The sequence below is a fragment of the Malus domestica genome, chromosome 06 (assembly GCF_042453785.1).
Source record: "Malus domestica chromosome 06, GDT2T_hap1".
Taxonomy (NCBI): domain Eukaryota; kingdom Viridiplantae; phylum Streptophyta; class Magnoliopsida; order Rosales; family Rosaceae; genus Malus; species Malus domestica.
The window spans coordinates 1,308,243-1,322,401 of NC_091666.1; positions in this window are offsets into that span (position 1 = coordinate 1,308,243).

Here is a 14,159-nt window from a genome sequence, read left to right on the forward strand (position 1 = left end):
TATTGGGAGGCAACCCAATATTTCTATTCATTGTCTTTTTATTTCATTTTCAATTTTCCGTTTGTTTTTGTTTTCTAAATTTTCTTGCATGCAAAACTGAATTATTTCTTTTCTTTGTAGGAAAATTTGATCATGCCCACCATTGGAGTTGATTGTAGAATTGGAGTTTGGGGGTCATCGCTTGATTTTACTGCAAATTGGGGAAGTTTTCAGTCCAAATGCTTTATTTTGTTTCTTACTATTTTATTTTATTTGTATTTTATGCATTATTGTGTTTTTTCTGACATTGGGAATAATGTCCAGTTTAAGTTTGGGGGTAAGGATTGAAAAAAAAATGACCAAATTGAAAATTTGAACTGGTTTGATTTGTTTTCGTGTTGTTTCTTTTTGTTTTCTTAGTTAGTTTTATTTACTCTAAACAAAAACACAAAAACATTCAGAAAATTTGAAAATTCCAAAAAATATTGTCTTGTTTTATCTATTGCTTTGAATTAGATTTTTGTTAGTTTCCCGACCCAATAATATAATTGGATTGAATTTGAACTACAGGGATCAAGAACTTAGTAAGCATGTGTTGTGTGAAATTCCTTATTTTCTTGTTAGCCTTGTACATGTTTAATCATTTGTGAAAAACCAAATCCACATAGCCTTGTTGATGTGAAACTAAAGTATGATTTAAAGCTTCGCATGTGAATATAGTAACCATGTACAACCTATGTGAGTTTTTGAGCCAATTGAAAGTGTGTGCATTTTTCATACACTCATATTCTTTCATGTGTGATGAACTTATGTGACTTACATCTCTAGAACTTGCGTAACGATCTTTCGAAATGTTTGTCATTTGATTGCATGAACTTGAAAAGGATAGAGGCATTAGGTTTATCACCATGGCCCAAATAAGCATGTTTCCTAAAGAAAAATGATATCATTAGATTGCCAATTTGAGTCGTATATATTAAGCCTTTTATTTCTTATCACCAGATTTGTCTACCCTTATACCTTAAACATTTTTCCTTACCCTTTCCAAGCTAGCTAGTGAACAAAGTGAGATTGTCTTATGAGAAATGTTTGTCAAGTACTTTGAAGGAGTTTGGCAAAAGAATAAGTGTGGGGGCATTTCATGTTTGTATTTAGTATGTGCAAAATTGGTTCAAAAAAAAAAAAATGTATACAAAGCAAATAAAAAGTTTTTTTTTAAGTTTCAGCATAGGGGTGTGGTTGGAGGTATTAGCATAGTGGTTGGAGAGCTTGAGTTCTTATAAATCTCAACAAGAGAATTGCTTGCAATGTAGCTTGGAACTTGTCTTTACTTATCCTTTCATTTCTATAACCCTCTCCCTAAGCCTCATTACATCCAATAAAAGTCCTCTTGATTTAAGTTTTGAAATTATGATTGTGGAGATGAGATCTTTATGCAATCTTATGGTAGATCTTTCACATTTGATTTACAAGGATAAAGAAAGCAATATGTCGGAACCTCCACTCAAACTCCTGGTAAGGAACCGACTGCCTGGAACCTTTCCTGGTTGCTCACCTAGCACTGCTTTCGAAGTACCCATTATTTCAACATCTTATGCTTCAAGAGAAGATACCACACCTGCTTGGAGAACAGAAGAGGCAAGTTAAAATGATGCATCGAAGCATGTGGAGACAAGCGCAACAAATACATGTGCTGATCATCCGCTACTTCTTCAAAAGCAAAAGTATCTCATATCATCAGGGTCGAAAGCAAAGGTATCTCATATCATGTTTTTCCCCTATCCTTTCCTTTGCCCTTGCTCTTGCTCTTGCCTGCAGAACAAGGAGAAAGGAAGCAATCAGTCGGAACCTGAAATTAAACGTCCGATCAGGAACTGATTGCCCGGAACCTTTGCCTGGTTGCTTACCTAGCATTGCTCTCGAGTGCTCATCTTCAACTATTGACGGGTCTCGAATTTCATCGGCAAATATTCAAGACAGTTGATATGGCGTTAGCTCTTTACACTGAAGCTGCCAAGCATGGATGAATAGCCGAAAAGTGATGCTCTGAAAGACCATTTAAAGGCAAAAGGTTGCGCACCACTTCTACTAGGCAAAAGAAACAAGCAGAGATGAATGCAGCACGATGAGCTGGAACAAATCATTATGGCTGTACACCCTTCTCGGCAAAATTGCATAATCCAGACAGAGGAGTCTAAGTCAAATCCAAGCCCGCCATCATTGCTATAATCAAAGAGCTCGAGAAGCTTCAACAACCTTTCACTGGCATTGTCACTGAAGAGCAAAGTCTCGACACCCTTGAAGATCATACCGTTAACCAAACTGCTCAGGGTTTATATGAAAATGCTGCGAACTTCTTTGATCTTTCAAAGCAAATTCTTTGCAGCATTTGACCTTATCCCCTGACCTTCTTCAATATGAATGGGAAAGATTGAACAAAGAAACAGACCATCACCTCCGCCTCGTGCCTGCCTGCCAGGTTTTTAAACCTTGAAAACTACTCAAGATCAAGCCCCAACGACCCTTGAAGAAATCACAAGTCCTATTCAAGATCAAGTATCCACCACCCTTGAATCAAATCCAGTTCAAGATTAAGTCTGTGGAAAGTCATTTGGAGGAAACCATAAAACTCTCTAACCTAGTTCAAGATAAAGCTGTGGAAAGTCAACAAGCGCAACAAAATACCTGCCGATTCATCCATTACCAAAGCCAAAGATCATCTACCACATGAAGCTCCTTGTGGTCCAAATTTCATCCAAGATCAAGCCTCGACGGCCCTTGAAGAAATTTCAAACAAAATTCAAGAACAAGCCTTAATGGCACTTGAAGAAACTCCCAGTCCAATTCAAGATTAAGCCTTAACGGCCCTTGGATTGACATCTACATTAAGGGACTTCAAAACGCATCTTCTACACATGACAAGCACATGTATACAACACGCCTTGAAGTGGGGGCATTTGTAGACATTGAAATTTTGGTGAAATAAGTATTGACAATTGTATTAAAATTACAACCCCCATTCATTTCACCTACATCATACACTCACTTCACATACATCACACACTCATCCCACCTACAACATCCACTTACTTCACCAAACAAATGGATGGTGGTGATTCATTCTCAAAGCCTATAAATACGCTTCTCCATTAAGCAATAAAGAGGATTTTTTACATGCACTTTCTCTACTCCCAAATTGGAAGAGAATTCACATCACACCAAAGCCTTGAAACCTCAAAACTCTAAAGCTCTCAAGCAAATCCTGAAGAATCAAGAAAGCCCTCTTCGTTCTTCGTCAAAGTCCTCCTTCAAGACCAAGCCCCAACGGCCCTTGAAGAAACTTCCACTAATTCAAGATCAAGCCCTGACGGCCCTTGAAGAAAGTGTTCATCATTCATCATATGTTCATCCTAAAGATCAAGCCCCGACAACCCTTTGGATTAACAACATTAACAAATCTACCCATTACAAAGATAGAATCAGAGGCTAAATTTATAGAAGAGATTGTAACCCCTAAATCATTAATACAAATATTATTTTGTACACGTGTTCTTGTCTCGTTCATCGCAGGAATTCCCGTGTTTACAAAAACGTATTACATGAAAAGTAATGGATAACAAGAATACAAAGGTATTTCAATTTGAGGACTAGTTTCACAGGGGACGAGGTACTTGTTAAAGACTTTTCGAAATCGAAAGGAAAAAATCATGTTTTTTGCTTAATATGTCTTTACGCAAATCTTTGTATGACTCAGACCCACTCTTGTCATATCACCATTTTGATTGAAGATTTGTTGAGCAAGAACAAGATCACCGTTGGATGAGATACCCCTTCAAGTGTGATAGACCTTATCTTCTAAATGGTCGGCTTAAGTGGTCACCTTTCTAGTGATCGACTCTAATGGTCAACTCTCTAGTGACCAGCTCTCCAAAAAACTACTTGGGATGACCACTTCCTCAAAGTGGAAGCACTTCAAAAGACCACCTTTCCAAAGTGCTTTATGAATGGCCACCTCTCTTGAGTGCTCTCTACGAACGATGACCTCTAGCGAGCGCTTTTTACAAAAGGTCTTGCATATCTAAAAGACCTCGGTTCAAGACTTCCTCGGCCAAACAGAACAACAAAAGAGAAAGAGGATCATCTTGCCTAACACCACAACTACAACAAAAAAAACCCACTGAAGAACCATTAATTTCTTTCATAGCAACACCATCAATATGACTCGTATTCCATTTAATTCTGATGAGTCGATCTTATTCTATATCATGCCGTTTAGTTTTTTCCATGGGCCATGCCCACTAGTTTTCTCGCACATGCCCACGACTATTTTATGGGGTCATGCCCACTAGTTTTCCCATTGCCCTCTTGGTAGAATAGTATCAATGGGCGAAAGTGCCGCGTTCCGCTGCGGGTTTTAAATTCGTAGTTTACAGCGATTATGAATCATTTTCTAAATAAAAAAAAAGGATAACAGCACACAATAATGAATTGATACTCAAAAGCCACCAGCAGCTTAATTGCATTCACAGACGCATATATCACTATACACTAATTCGTAGTTTACAGCAATTATGAATCATTTTCTAAAAACAAAAAAAAAAAGAAAAAAGAAAAAAAAAGAATTTGGATAACAGCACACAATAATGAATTGATACTCAAAAGCCACAAGCAGCTTAATTGCATTCACAAACACATATATCACTATACACTTAATACATAGTATTTTACTTCTAAAAATCCCCTCAAACCACAAATCAATACATTCATCTAAATAATTAAAAAAATAACAGAATAACTAAACCAACATGGTAAAATAAGTCTTTAAGCTACATTTAAATTCTATTTACATCAAGAGCATATGTGCACTATTAAAGGAGAGATTTCTAATTTACAGTTATATACATTTCCAAAAGTTTCTCACATTGATTAGTTCGTTCAGTTTGCACTTGCATTTTACTAACTTTATGTTAAGAGTTCTATGTACAACCAAAAATGCAGACATCAACGACTAAAAGGATGGACTTTCATACAAACAAAATATGCAAAGAGAAAAGCACAAGCAGATACTTGAGAGAGAGAGAGAGAGAGAGAGTGTGTGTGTGTGTAATCAGAAAGCAAGCCGAAACATACACATTCCCGATTTTCTAGGAAGTTAACATCATGACAGAATATTCTAAAAGAGAAATTAGGTTCTCCTCCTTCATTTTGCTACTCCATTGATTAAAGTCTTATTCCTTTTCAATTTTTGATCAAGGTCATTGGGTATTAATAACATCATTAATTATTTCAGTAATAAAATATTTTTTTATTTCTAAATATATTCATTTAATGTTAAAAATGTTACAATTAGTATATTTATATTTATGACTAAAATTTTTATCATATATTTTTAGTTTTAGTTTGTACCCATTTTTAATTTGCAACCCTTTTTTAATTTGCAACCCTTTTTTAATTTGTACCCATATATTAATTTCTTTTTGTGCCCATATTTTTTAAAGTTTTATTTGGATTTGTACCCATATTTTAAAAAAAATTTATTTGTACCCAATTTTTATTTTGCCAAATGTACCCATGCTAATTATATGTACCCATTCATGTAATTTTTTCAAATTTTTAATCTTAAAATGCACTCATTCTTAAATATACCAATTTGTTATATGTAAAATGTACCATTTTATATATATATAAAATCTATTCCATTGTTTTCTAATCCATTTTTAAACTTATATGGGTACATTCTTTTTTCTTTGATTTTAAAATGTATCCATGTCAAGTTTAATTGAAGAAATTTACTACTGTTATTAAGCCTAATATCTTTTTTATTTTTTATTTTTTATTTTTTTGTGATTTTGAAGAATGTACCCATGTTTTTATACAATAATTTTTTGGTTAATTTTGATGAATGTACCCATGTTTATACACACACATACACACACTCACACACACAATAGTATATTTATATTTTAATCCCACAAATTATGGTTTTTTTTATTTAAAATCTCATTTATATAAACAACTAAAATTTTTAATTTTTAATTTAAAAAATATAGTAACATACATAGAAATAAATTATCACATTAATTTCAGGGATATGATCAAAAATTGAAAACCAACAAGGTTTCAATCAAAGAATATTCATAGCTAAAGAACGTATCCAAAGTCTCCCTATTCTAAAACAATATAAGAGCATTAACATGCATAAAATTTCTAGGAAAGAATGGCAACACAAATAATCTTCACTAAACAAAGCAAGTACAGATGATGTTCACAGAGGACTACAAATCAACATGTTCCATCTAAAAAGGATCACCATAGTCTTCTTCCTGCCATTATGTTCACTAACTTATACTGAGCAAAAACGCCTGTGTTCCGCTACAGGGAGTGCATAAGTATGATATTGTACCATCAGATTTATATTGCTATTCCTATTCCTTTTTGGCATCATGTGCAAAAAATGTAAACTCCAAGCAAGAGATTAACTTTGATACATAATTGTTAAAATGAGTATAAAACTAACTTGTAATCACAGCAACAATCCATATTACAGATCAGAGATAAACACTGACTAAAACGTGTTCATCCATGCAAACAAAAAGAAAGCACATAAACAGTTTGCAGTATAGCAAAATCCATAGCCAACAAAAATAGGCATATTGTAGTAGCATATATTTTAATAAAGGCCATCCATCGTTTCGTGTATAGGACATTACTCATTTAATAATATAATAACATGCAAAATTTCAAGATACAAAACTCTGACAATAGAAATGACATAGTGAATGACGATAAACACGTTATATCATAAAAGAAAACTACCTCAACAGGTCATCCATCCACCACAAATACGTCTAAGGAGTAGCCATTAGTCGTCAAGAAAACATGTGCTTCACGGATGTTATTTCTTAAATCTGAAGGGAATGAAGAAAGCTAATGAAAAATGACATAAGTTAGAAAGATGTGACCATACTATGGTTCCACTTCTGCAATTATCTTGGATTCAACAACATAAACAACGCATATAATATGTATCAAATGTACTGAATAGTCTATTGCCACCCTTAAATTCATTTTCCACTTATTTCAGACTTTGAATGTTATATTCTGGCCCGGGCCCTCACCACATCCCGGGCTAGACTTCGTCGTAGCACGATATTGTCTGCTTTGGGCCCCGATCATGCCCTCACGGTTTTGTTTCTGGCTCAGACCGGGATGTGACATTGAAGGCTATAGATTTATAATTTTATATTAAACGAAAGAAATTATAATGACAACGAACTCTTCAAATACAATGTCTTCTCACAATTATATTTAATACTCAAGCTTAATGTATTGAGGCGTAATCGTGGTAATAGTCTAGACTCTAGAAATGACAAAAAAACATCTGACGGAGAACCATAAAACATGAATGAGAGTTCGAACCTGAATGAACTTCCTGCTTCATGGAATGCTGCATTACCATTTGCATGTCTAGTGTCTACACATCTCTTAATTACTTTTTGTAGATTCAACATCTAGCTTTTCTCCATCTGCCCTCACATGTTATATATGAATTCCATTTCCTGCATGTTCAGCAAAGTTATGGAGTTAATTCTAACTGAACCTGGACAGACTGGCCAATTAACATTTGGTTAATTGTAATTGTAAGTCCAGTTCGGGCAATCAAGTAAAAAACTTCGTTTGACCATACTTGACCAATCCCGAAACTACTGAGCATCGGTCAACATTATACCGTCAAGGATCCACAAGAGTTTCCCTCCAACCAGGAGGCCAATCACAGTGCGACACGTGTCAACACCAAGAGGCCAATCATAGCGTGACACGTGTCAACATCAAAGACTAATTATAGCATCACACGTGTCAAGGCTAGAACAAAGCTAGAGACTCTCTTCTATAAAAGGAGATCATTCTCTCACAATATTTCCCAATGTCATTTGTACTAAATCATTCGCTAGTACTCACTAAAGGAGAGCTTGAACCTATGTACTTGTGTAAACCCTTCACAATTAATTAGAACTCCTTTACTCCGTGGATGTAGCCAATCTGATTGAATCACGTACATCTTGTGTTTGCTTCCATGTCTCTATCGATTTACAAAGTAACAAAACTTCACCATTTTCCTTTCTAAGTGGTAGCCCAAAACTCCTTCTTCATATATATTTGTTATGAAAGTTGTTAGGCCCAAAGAAGAGGAGGCCTATGCAATTTTTTTTTCTTTGAATTTTTGAATTTCCAATATATATATATATATATATATATATATATATATATATATATTAAGCTTTATAGGTGAAGCTTTGTAGGTGAATTTTTGGTGTTGAAGCTTTGTAGGTGAATCTTTGAGGTTGAAGATTTGTTGGGTACCATGAATTGATTTTGCTTCACACTATCTTGATCAAGAGTGTGTGAAGCTTTTGTAGGTGAAACGTTTGTGTTGAAGCTTTTGTAGGTGAAGCTTTTGTGGTGAAGCTTTTGTAGGTGAAGCTTTGGAGTTGAAGCTTTTGTAGGTAAAGCTTTGGAGTTGAAGCTTTGTAGGTGAAACTTTGGTGTTGAAGCTTTGTAAGTGAAGCTTTTGTGTTGAATCTTTGTAGGTGAAGCTTTGGAGTTGAAGCTTTTGTAGCTTGTAGGTGAAGCTTTGGAGTTGAAGCTTTGTAGGTGAAGCTTTGGAGTTGAAGCTTTTGTAGGTGAAGCTTTGGAGTTGAAGCTTTGTAGGTGAAGCTTTTGTGTTGAAGCTTTTGTAGGTGAAGCTTTGGAGTTGAAGCTTTTGTAGGTGAAGCTTTTGTGTTAAAGCTTTGTAGGTTAGGAGAAACTTTGGAGTTGAAGCTTTGTAGGTGAAGCCTTTATAGGTGAAGCTTTGGAGTTGAAGCTTTATAGGTGAAGCTATTGTGTTGAAGCTTTGTAGGTGAAGCTTTGTAGTTGAAGCTTTGTAGGTGAAGCTTTGTAGTTGAAGCTTTGTATGTGAAACTTTTGTGTTGAAGCTTTTGTTGGCACCATAAATTGATTTTGCTTCACATTATCTTGATCAAGAGTGTGTGAAGCTTTTGAGGATTGTAGTTGCCCTCCATTGATGAAGCTTTCTTGACACCATAAATTGACTTTGTTTCACACTATCTTGATTAAAAGTGTGTGAAGCTTTTGAGATTTGTGGTTGTCCTCCATTGATGAAGCTTTTGATTTCCACCATAAATTGGTTTTGCTTCACACTATCTTGATCAAGAGTGTGTGAAGCTTTTGAGAATTGTGGTTGTCCTCCATTGATGAAGCTTTTAATTTCCACCATAAATTGGTTTTGCTTCACACTATTTTGATCAAGAGTGTGTGAAGCTTTTGAGAATTGTGGTTGCCCTCCATTGATGAAGCTCTTGTTGGCACCATAAATTGGTTTTGCTTCACACTGTCTTGATCGAGAGTGTGTGAAGCTTTTGAGAATTGTGGTTGAACTCCTTTGATGAAGCTCTTGTTGGCACCATAAATTGGTTTTGCTTCATACTGTCTTGATCAAAAGTGTGTGAAACTTTTGGCATTTGTAGTTGCCCTCCATTGATGAAGCTTTTGTGGTGAAGTTTTGTAGGTGAAGTTTTGAGGTTAAAGCTTTGTTGGATACCATGAATTATTTTGCTTTACACTATTTTGATCAAGAGTGTGTGAAGCTTTTGAGAATTGTAGTTGCCCTCCATTTGTTAAAGTTGTTGAATTTCCCAATTTCCTCTTTTTTTTTTCTTTTTCTTTCTTTTTTTTGGGAAAACTAGAAATTTGAAAATGTGGGAGAGACAATATATACAAATTTTGCTTCCACACTGTTGAGCAAGAGATTGTGATGCAAGCCACACCTTGTAATAGTCGAAGGTTTGGATGAACCATATAAATTGAATTTGCTTCGAACGGTCTTGATCAAGAGTGTTTGTAGCTTTCTACGAGTTGTAGTGTTTGCATTGTTCTAGAGGAGAAATGTCTGAAGCAGATGCAAGAGGACTAAAGAGTTTGATCTTCGTATGTCATACACTGAAGCCGTTGTTGGCTTGCAATAAGACTTTATTGTTGACTATAACTCTTGTTAGACATAAGTGCTCCCCTAGTTGAGTTGTAAAGCTTGAGGGTTTTTGATTATTTGTGAATGCTAGGAGTTCACATGTACAAGTTGTACCACTCGTCTTCTGGTTGGTGGAATGAATGGTGAGTTGCTTTCATCACTTGGTTGGTGGTACGAATGTGAGTTCTTTCATCACCTTTCATCACATTTCATCACCTAGTTGGTAGCACGAAGATGAGTTCCTTCTTCACCTGGTTGGTGGCATGAGTGGCAAGTTGCCAGATGATATTAGAGTACGGGTTGTACATTTCATCACCTGGTTGGTGGCATGAAGATGAGTTCCTTCTTCACCTGGTTGGTGGCATGAGTGGTAAGTTGCCAAATGATGTTAGAGTACGGGTTGTACATTTCATCACCTGGTTGGTGGCATGAAAGAGAGTACGGGTTGTACATTTCATCACCTGGTTGGTGGCATGAAGATGAGTTCCTTCTTCACCTAGTTGGTGGCATGAATGGCAAGTTGCCAAATGATATTAGAGTACAGGTTGTACATTTCATTACCTGGTTGGTGGCATGAAGGAGAGTACGGGTTGTACATTTCATCACCTGGTTGGTGGCATGAAGACGAGTTCCTTCTTCACATTTCCTTACCTGGTTAGTGAGAATAAGTGCAAGGTATCGAGGCACATTGTAGCAAGTGTCGAATGACACAAAGTATGTTGAACCATTTCGAAGTACAGTTGGCTTATGTATGGATGTGTTGGAATGTATGATGTTTATGTATGAATGTGTTGGAATGTATGATGTTTCGATATGTGAACCATGTTGGTTGTAACACATAGTATCACATACTTTGTGTCAAAGTACGCAGTGGTGGAGCCACATGGAGACTAGGGTAGTCCAGGGGCCATCCTAGAAATAAATTTATATTGATTATGTAGTAATTTTTGCAATAATGTGCATGTGGTGTGTTGGTATGTCAGGTTTTAAAGGTTTCATTAGGTCCTGAGGTCGACGCCTGCTGACGGAAAGCTACATTTTGGTATTTTTTTTTACCATATATAACTACCCTTCTGCTAACATTCTGATTTCTTTTAAACCTTTTTGTTAGTTCATATAAAACAAGGTATATATATTCGGGAGGAAGATTGAATGATATTTAAAAAAAAAGTATCGTAATAATAGCTTATTTTTTTGTTAGTTCATATAAAACAAGGTATATATATTCGAGAGGAAGATTCAATAATATTAAAAGAAAAATATCGTAATAATAGTTTGAGCTAGTTATAACGTTATTATCAATGTTGCGTTAGATGTCAACACAGGTTCTATTTACTATGACATCTCTCAATACTAATTTTTTCATACAAATTTTAAAGCTCCATCACTCTTGTTTGATTCAAATTTTCCATGATATTACTAATTTTTTTTCATCAATTTAAAGGCCCCTTCTAGCATGAATTTCTAGCTCCGCCACTGAAAGTACGCATGTTGAAGCTCTAAGTTAGAGTATAGGGGTAGGTCAGTGTAGACCAAGTGTTCCAGTGCTAGGAATGCAAAAGACTCAGAAGAAATTGTTTGAAATCCCTCTTCTTTAAATATTTTCCGAATGGCTTGTGTGACAAAAGATCTCAAGCGGTTAAGGGTTAAAACATTTGTAATGTGTATGCCTTCTTATAATAGCATTTCCTTCAGTACCTAGTCCTCCACTTTGAAAGAGTGAGGCTTGGCTCCATAGTCATAATAGTCGACGGTACGTTCACCCCTGGTTGTCTTGATACGAACTTTTATCCCTCTTGTTGTAATGGGCTTGCTGAGATTAAAAATTCTTCCTTTTACCAAGAGACAAATACGTTTGGTGACTTAGCGAGTAGCTAAATGAGGTAGGAGATGATGCAATGGGTGTTTGAATGGCCAAGATTTCCTTACTTGGTAAAACTTGACTTCCACTTCCCACTTGTTGATAGGGGTTAACCATATGGGGGTTCCCTTGGTATGTCCTTACTTCGGCGGAGGCGTGGTTGTAAGCCTATGCCATCACCTCATAATATGTCTTCCAAGTGTTAGCATTGATTATGTGCTTGGAGAAACAATCATGTAGGCCTGCCGTGAAGGCTTTGAGGGCGGTTTTGTCATCTGCCTCAACGTAGTGAGAATACTCATGGCTGAAGCGATCGGCATACTCTCGTAGTGACTCGTCCGGCTTCTAGCGAATAGTGTACAAGTCATCTACATAATGTAAGTGATCGGTCTAGAAAATGTGTTAAGAGACAAAAAGTTTCCTTAGTTCCTCAAATGATTCTACTGTCTTGGGTGGAAGACGACAATACCAGTTTAGAGCTCCGCCAGAGAGGGTGGAAAGGAAGAGAAGACATAGCTCTTCGTCGGTGTGCATCCGATATGCCATGGTGGACTCAAAGAGGTTAAGGTGTTCAATCGGGTCCTCCCTTCTAGTATAAAGTTGTAAACCAAGCTTTTGTTTTGTCTTCGCTTGAAGGGAGGTGTCGAGGATCTTATTTGTGAAAAGGTCAGGCCTGGGTTGGTTCCAATTAGGTATCTCGGCATGACTTTTGGCCTTCAACTTGTTTATTTCCTCAAGGAGCTGTAGGACAAGGGGGTCCTGAGTGGAGTCATGTACCATTGGAATTTTCTTCCGTAAGTCTCCATCGTCTCTCGGAAGTAGGAAAGTTTGAGCAAGAACGTGTGATTTTTCCTTGGACTCGCCGTACTGACTTCTAGGGCGAGTCTGTCAGAATACCTCCGAGTCCTCTGTACCTTCATGTTCCTCTAGGACCTATCGTTCCTTTCTTAGATAGACAGCTGGCTTGGGTCATGGAAAGGGACCAAGTCTTTCAGAAACCTTTGGGTCATTGATCTCCGAGCTTATGTGGAGGGGATTCTCTCGACGTTGCTTGAAGAAGTCTCGGCAGTCACAATAAACGACTTTCGATCCTTCTAACCCTTCTGCAATGAGGTGTCTTCCTCCACTTCTCCTGCTTCGGGTCGAAACAACTGGGTTAAGAGAAGTCTTATGTTGATCAATGTTTTGATGATTAGCTCGCTCTTTATCAGGGATACCTATGTCGAAGGAAGGTGACCCTCCGTGTTGGATGGGGCACCCAGATGATGGTTGATGTCCACAGGGGCAACAAGCTCGTGTGTTTGAGTACGCCTAGTTTCGTGGAACGTCTCGAAAAGCTTCTCATATTGTTCTTGGAGGATCTCATTCTTTATTGCTATCTTGTTGTTCTAAGCCTCCAGCTCCTCGACTATAACTTGAAGAGCAAGCTTCTTTCCTTCCTTCTTTCGTTGCTTCGCTCTAGGTGCAAGATGGGTGTCATTCTGTGTGTCGTGGCTTCCTCCGCTCCCCATGTTGGAGAGGGATGCCTAGTCAAAAGAGAGTGTACGAATGGTGGAAACCAGCTTGACAAAACTGAAGAGAGTGGGAATAAGTGTCGTTCCCACATACGACGCCAAATGTTGATGCACAAAATTAGTGAGGACTTTGGTACAACAGAAAGTGTCAAGTTTGTGACCCTCACTAGATTGCTTCGGTCACTAGTGTGGATAAGTATGTAAATGGATGGAGACAGGGAAGCAAACACAAGATGTACATGGTTCACCCAGATTGGCTACGTCCACGGAGTAGAGGAGTTCTCATTAATTGTGAAGGGCTTACACAAGTATATAGGTTCAAGCTCTCCTGTAGTGAGTACTAGTGAATGATTTAGTACAAATGACATTAGGAAATATTGTGAGAGAATGATCTCCTTTTATAGGAGAAAGTCTCTAGCTTTGTTCTGGCCTTAACACGTGTCATGCTATGATTGGTCTTTGATGTTGACACATGTCGCGCTATGATTGGCCTCTTGGTGTTGACACCTGTTGCGCTGTGATTGGCCTCTTGGTTGGAGGGAAACTCTTGTGGATCTTTGACGATATAACATTGATCGGTGCTCAGTAGTTTCGGGATTGGTCAAGTATGGTACAAACAAACTTCTAATCTGAATAACCAAGCATATTTACACATTATATTCCTCTTTTTGGTTCCCTACAAAATACATTTTGTAGGGAACCAAAATATCATTCAAGACCACAGCAATATGCTAACCTACAACCCATATCGTCATTCCAAATCTGTGAAAAAAAAAAA